This window comes from Penaeus chinensis, chromosome 23, assembly GCF_019202785.1.
Source record: "Penaeus chinensis breed Huanghai No. 1 chromosome 23, ASM1920278v2, whole genome shotgun sequence".
Lineage (NCBI taxonomy): Eukaryota > Metazoa > Arthropoda > Malacostraca > Decapoda > Penaeidae > Penaeus > Penaeus chinensis.
The window spans coordinates 1451896-1459395 of NC_061841.1; the positions used below are offsets into that span (position 1 = coordinate 1451896).

Here is a 7500-nt window from a genome sequence, read left to right on the forward strand (position 1 = left end):
CAAACAAACACTGTGCTGAGAAATACTACAGGTCCCTCTCGGAGTAGCCATCCAAGCATCCCAGAAATGAATTATGGTCTATGGGACAGATTGAGGTAGAGGGAGCAGAAAGAAACACTATATATATATGTGTATGTGTGTGTGTGTGTGTGTGTGTGTGTGTGTGTGTGTGTGTGTGTGTGTGTGTGTGTGTGTGTGTGTGTCTATCCTCCATTTGTTCCTCTTTCTTCACCCATTCACTACCATTCTATCCTACAATGCTCTGTAACCTTTGGCATCTAACACATTTTATTCTAATCGTTAACCCATTTTTACCTCTTTTCGCCACAATACTTTATCAAAATGCTATACGACCTTTGATGTCTCGCACACTTGTTTGAACCCTTCTGGGAATCCACGAACATCGATCCGCCCGCCAGCATCGCCCTTTATTCGGAATGCGCCGCTAAAGACTTCGGATGTTGACGCGGCAGATATTTTTCAATAAATGAATGAATAAGGATATCTCTATCGATCCGTCCATATAAATCTCTATTATCTGTTTGACCTTTCTATCTCTTTCTATGTCTATATGTCACTGTGTCTCTGCATGCCTGCCAGTCTCTCTCAACCTACCTGTCTACCTACCTACCTGCCTGCCTGCCTGCATGTCACTCTCGCTCTCTCTTTGGTTTTATGGTTTTAAGGAATTCACTTTAGAGTTTCTGTGAGAATGGGTTAAGTTGTCCCTTGCCTTAAACAAAAGCCGTTGACAGAGGCTTTAACAGACCAAGTTGTACTAAAGTTTTAGAAACGTGTTACTCATCCGAATGCTGGGCTTACCTGTGAACGTCCCGATAAAATCCTCTTTTAACTGCTCCTCAGTGCATGAAAATAATTGTTCTTGTCCATTTCATGTAAGTTTCGAGACAATGTTGAGCAGTGGCAGTGAGATTCAAAGTGAATGATATTGATAATTTATTCAATCTGCTTACAGATACGCGAATCTGTACACGTATTTCCCTGAATCAGGATTTTCAGCAAGCGTAATTTGTGTAAACGGGTGCCGTCTGTCCCTGTCTGTTTACGTTCTCAGCTATGAATCACCATGTCTGTGTATTTATCTCTGACCGTCTACGAGCAGCCATACTATCCATCAAATCGTTTACATACACTACCTGCTTCTCTCCCATTTAACGAACGTGTATAGGATCGAGATAGAGGAATATACGAACTCCTTGGAGTAAAGGAGGTTAATTCAGTGGGGAATTTTACACACTCCTACTTTTATTGTTTTATAAACTTTAAAAGTTTTATTTGTCAATTTTCATCGAAATATTTCAGAGACGTCCTGTGGCTTCTTGTTAAAAGGATTTTCACCCTGGTAGAGTTTCAAAAAGGATTTCGTTCTTTCTGTCTCGCTGATTCATGCTTCTCGCACAACGCGCACTCAGACATACGGACATAATCCCTGTCTCTTTTCTTTTATTTCTCCACGTCAGTTTAAAGCAACAGTAATAGACTTTTAGTATTTCTTTGTTGTTTTTCCTGGCTTTATCTGTTAGTATTTTCGAATGTTTTTAGTTCACGATGATAACAGTCCTAACAATGAGAATAATTATACAATTACTTCTACTACTAATAATGATAATGAAATTGCAATACCTGTGAAGACGCGGCACTCAGTCATAAGGTTGCAAATCACGGTTGCAACGTTGAATTTCACTGATGATACATTCAGAGATGATTTATTATGCGGATAATAACATTGTGTTACATTAACTGGAACATATCTACTTGTACGGTTGGCATTGATATTGTGTTACCTCTTAATGATCTTAATAGCTAAACTTTTAAGTCGACGGTCTGTGAAAATCAAGTCGACGAGATACCCGAGGTAGAGCCGCCATTTTGTATTGTAAATTCAAATTCAATTCATTCATTGATAACAAACTCACACTCGCAAACATGCCAACGCACATGCTTTCACTTCTCAGAAAAAAAATATGAATAGGAAATATACATGAAATAACTAATAATAATAATTATTAACAAATATTCAGACGAGTAACGACAGATACCGCGTCTAGCAGATTCGTTCGCACAAAGTTCCATTCATACGGAAACAAGCGACTTGCCACAGGAGTAGGTCGACTCGACAGTATCATGAATAGTAAAAGCATAAAGGGTATACTTTTCTTCTACTCTTTAATGCTCCCGAAGAAGGTCGCGCGTTGGAACGAGTAACTGATCTCTCCGCGTGAAAATACTCATTCCAAGCCAATACCCTTTTAAACAGCTGTCCCAGTGAACTCGATCCTTAATACTGTTAGGGCGGTCTAATACCAAAATTGATGTCATGCAACGGGTCCCACAAGGAAGGTGTTCAGAATGCCAGACACGCACGCACTCGTCTTCATCAAGAATCGCGTGGCAGCCTCGTTCTGGCGTCTCGCTCCCGTCAGGATATCGGATAGGCGTTGACTCCGGACAAGAAATCGAGGCGGGAACGTCGATTCACGACTAAAGCTGCTTCGTTTCACGCATCTCACGCCCTCAGGGTTTCTCGCTCCCTCCGACATTCGAATTTGTTCCGCGGCGGCGGTTGACTCAGCCGCGACTGATATTCGTGTTTCTTATCTATCCCCCCCACCCCCCACCTCCAGATCATGCACGACAGAAGACAGCAAGCGCTGCCACCTGCAGATTAAGGAGCTCTGCAAACGATGTAATTAATATATTTAATTGTTAAAGATGGGCGACAACCGAGAACGAATGAAAGGGCAGGGAACTGCGTGTGTCCGTGCACGTGTTCGGGACATCGGGGGCGTCGGTCGGCCGGGAGAAGGGTGACTCACTCGCAGAGCAGACTCAGCGAAAACTCAGTAAAAAGTAACAATATGCGCGGGGAATGATATCTTCTAAGGTGATTATACTAAATGACTTCTAGGAAATAAAGTTCGTGAGTGGGCAACACCTGGTTTACCATGCGACCCTGAGATTGCCAGCGCCAGTGTCTCTGTTTACCCTTTCCTCTTCTCCGCCCCTATGACGCCCATGCATAAGGTCTCTTTTTTCTTTACAAGGTTCCTTGTCTCCTCCTTTAGTTTTAAAATCATTCGTGTTCTTTAATCTTTCAAAGATATCTTATTCTGTGCGCCTGTTTCTTATTCACCAGATCTTTCTTATTAGGCAATAGTTTTATTAATGGTTGAAAGATATAAAAAAAACTATCAAACGAATCACAAATGTAGCTTATTAAAAGCACATAAAAAATAATACAAAATAAATATATATATCTGTATACATTTTGTGTAAAGGTGTGTGTGTCTGTGTGTGTTTGTGTGTGAGTGTGTGCATATATATATATATATATATATATATATATATATATATATATATATGTATATATATATTTATATGTGCATATATTATATATATAATTTACATATATCATATATATATATATATAATGTGTGTGTTTATATATATTATATATATATATGTATGTATATGTGTATGTATGTATGTATGTAGATATGTATGTATAATATATATATATATATATATATATTTATAAATACATATACATATATATATATACACATATATACACACTTATGTGCATAGACATACACACCCACACACACATATACGATGCTTCCTCTCTGCGGCATTCAAATCAGTCTTTTTTAGTGCTTAATTTCCGCCTCAGTTTCTTCAAGTGCAGCTGTGAGGAAGACTTCCAGATTCTAAATTTCAAAAAATAACTAGCTTTTCTTAAATGCGACGACGATGTTTTGTTAAAGGAATTCAACATTAGATTCATATTTTTTTTTTTTTTCCCCCTTTACAATGACATAACAAATCCTTAAAGTTACAAAGCCTTTTTCTGTTTACTAATAAATTTTTAGAGTATATCTTTTGTACGTGTGCTAGCTGTGGCTCACATTATTAATTTGTTTATAATCGCGTTCCCTAAGTACTCTTCGGAGAGCATTCGATTCTCCCTCCCGACGTACTTTTAGGAGAGCATTCGATTCTCCTTTTTGATTACTGATATATATATATATATCTGTCTACGGATGGGTAAATATGCAGGGTGGCACTGAGGTGGGGAGAAGATACCACGACAAGGGGATGATGGGGAAAAAGATAAGGCGGAGAAAGTGATAAGGCGGAGAAAATGATCGCATGAGGGTGTAGTAGAGAGGGTGACAGTGATTGTGGATTGTATTGTAGATTGTGGATTGCTGATTAGTCGGGTGAATGGGAGGGTAGTGATAGCATGTCGGAAGAATAACAGGGGGATTGTGTTGTAGGAGGATGGTAGGGGTATGCTGTGGTAAGAAGAAAATAAAAAAAATACGAGTGATTATGAGGGATCATAGGATAGACAAATGGCAGGGTCATTTGCTTCGTGTGAATAAATGTCAGAGCGGTTTCATGGAGAAAAATAAGACAGTGAGAAAGAGGAAGAGCAGATCAAAGCAATAACGATAATTGAAGGGAAAATGGTGATCATAATGATATCACTAATAGTGGTGATAATAATGATGATTATGTTGATGATGATAATGATGATAATGATGGTTATAATAATAATCATGATAATTATGTTGATAATGATAATACTAATAATGATAATAATATTGATAATTATATCACAACAATAATGACAACAATGATAACAACAATACTGATAATAATGATCTTAATAACGGTGATGACAATATCAATAAGGATAATAATAGGAATGGTGATAATAGCAATAATAATGATAGTGATAATAAAATAATAATGATGATAATGATAATAATAGCAATGGTAATGATGATAATTATATAGTGATAAAAAATGACAGAAATAATGATAATGATAATAATCATGATAATAATAATAATAATAACACTGATAGTGATAATGTAAATACTGAAGAACAGATTTTGGATTGGTGATGATTATTATGAAAATAGTGGTTATACAACAATTAACAATGGTAATCGTAACGAAAAATAACTTCTCATATAACAATGATTCCAATAATAATTGTATGTTTCATCATTATCTACATGGTCACCAAAATTGTAAGCAACGAAAGTTTCTCTTTATATAATAATATAACTGACACACTTTTAATTATGGAATTATAGAGAGAAAATTGAAAAATCAGTCTTGTATGCATATAAACACAAACACCTATAACAATCTTGATGTGATATTGTGAAAAGAATCTATTAGAAAATTTACTCGAGCGAAATGTAAATTAATTCAGTCCCCGCGAAAATATTATTTGCAAAGATTCAAAGAAAACGTATCAAGTCTTATTAGTAGGAGGGACAATGATAAATTACCTACAGGAGGATTTCTGGGTTTAAAGACACGGTTTCAATATTATGGTGTTTATAGTCTGTGGCAGTGGTTCTGAACCTTTTTTTTTTTACTACCTTTTACTCCTCTATGAATTTGTCTTCCCCCCCCCCCCCCTCCACTAGCTATGAACGAAAGATTTTAAGAGGAAATTATAAATGTGTTCGTAGTCTTTACATGAATTAGTGGCATCATATTATAACTTTTAATCATCTGATTATTATTTATAAAAAGAATAACAAATATTATTAAATAAATCCCTGCTTTTCCCCAAGGACTCGCACCCCTTTGGAAATTAATGACGTCCCAGTAGGGGGAGGCAGCCCCCATGTTGATATATTACTAGCAATTGTAATGATTTAGAATGTCCACTTATATAAGGTACCTTATTCATGAGGAGCAATGACAACTTCGTTACCTTTCGGTATTGAAAATTCAGAATAAAAATCCACATTAACTTCACATTACGTTTCTGTTTAAAGATAGTGTAAGAAATTTCCTTTCTAAATTACTATTTCAGAGCCTATGTTAAGTGCGTTTATAGACTTCATCAATAGTACTAAATCATAACACACGCACCCCCTCCCCCCCCAACTCCACCCCCCTATATACACGCACACACAAAACACACACAAACCGGTACATACATAACACAGACACACACACAAAAGACACACAAACCGGTACTTACATAACACACAAACACACACAAACCAGTACATACATAAGACACACGCACACACAAAACACACACAGACCGGTACATATATAACACACACACAAGACACACACAAACCGGTACATAAATAACACACGCACACACACCTATGCAGATGACTCGCTTCCGTCGGCCTCACTCCTGCTCCCAAGCCCCAGGAGTGAATCTATCTATTCGCTACCCTTGAGTAGATAATGCAGACTCTCTTCTCTTCGCTTCTTAGCCTTTACTTCGCTTCTAAATACATTTTCCCAGCGATTCCAACCCAACATATGAATTTCTCTTCCTTTCAGACGATATTGCTATTTTTTATTCATTTGCAATGTCATTCGCACATTAAGCTGAATCATGTAACTGGAATGAGTTTCTAATAAGGCAGCCGAGAAAGTTTTTTTTTTTTTTTTTTTTTTTTTTTTTTTTTTTTTTTTTAATTCTCTCGAAAAGGATTCCAATAGGTATTCGCGAATAATGTTTCAAAGTGTATATTTTTCTTACCTGATTATTTTCAATGTTTTCTTTCATATATGTATCTATTTGTTGATATGATCTATTAATCTGTCTGATTTATTACTCGTTGCTTTGTTTTTTTATGAATTAATTAATCTATCTATCTGTTTATCTATCGATTAATCTATCTATTTATCTATCGTTTTATCTATTTATTTATCTATCTATTTATTTATCTATCTATTTATATATATCTTTTTATCTGTCTATTTATCTATCTATTTATCTATCAATTTATCCATCTATCTATTCATTCATTTTTCTATTTAACGTGTCATTTGTCAGAAAATATTTGTGTAATGTGTTTGCGTTTATATTCATTTTAAGCTTATAGGCTTTGTATAAGATTTGATGTGTAACCTTTATTATTATTATTTTTACTATCATCACTGTTATTATCTGTGCTATCATCATTATTATTACTGTTAATATTAACATTATCATTATCATTATTATTATTATCATTATTATCATTATTATTACTATTATTATTACCATGATTATTACCATCATTATGATGATACTTATTATCATTATCATTATTGTTATTATCATTATAATTCTTGTTTTTCTTATTGTTATCATTATTATCATTGTTATAAAAATTAGTTATAATTATCATTATTGTTACCATTATCATCATTAATACTGTCATTATTATTGATCCTCTTATTGTTATAATTGCTATTATTGTTATCATTATCATCATCATTATTATTATTATCCTTATTATTACTATTATCATTATTATCACGATTATAATTATCAAAACTATTATTCTCATTATTATTACTACTACTACTAATATTATCATCCATATTATCATTATTATTATTATCATATCATTATTATATCATTATTCTTATTCTTATTATTATTATTATTGTTATCATTATTATCATTACTATTATTATTATTATTGTTAT

At 34.5% G+C, this 7500-nt stretch overlaps 1 protein-coding gene across 1 annotated transcript in view; it reads left to right on the top strand.

The window, feature by feature from the left end:
• Positions 1–7500, top strand: part of LOC125037434 (leucine-rich repeat-containing protein AAC1-like) — a 31337-nt gene that overhangs the window by 165 nt on the left and 23672 nt on the right. The window lies entirely within an intron of this gene.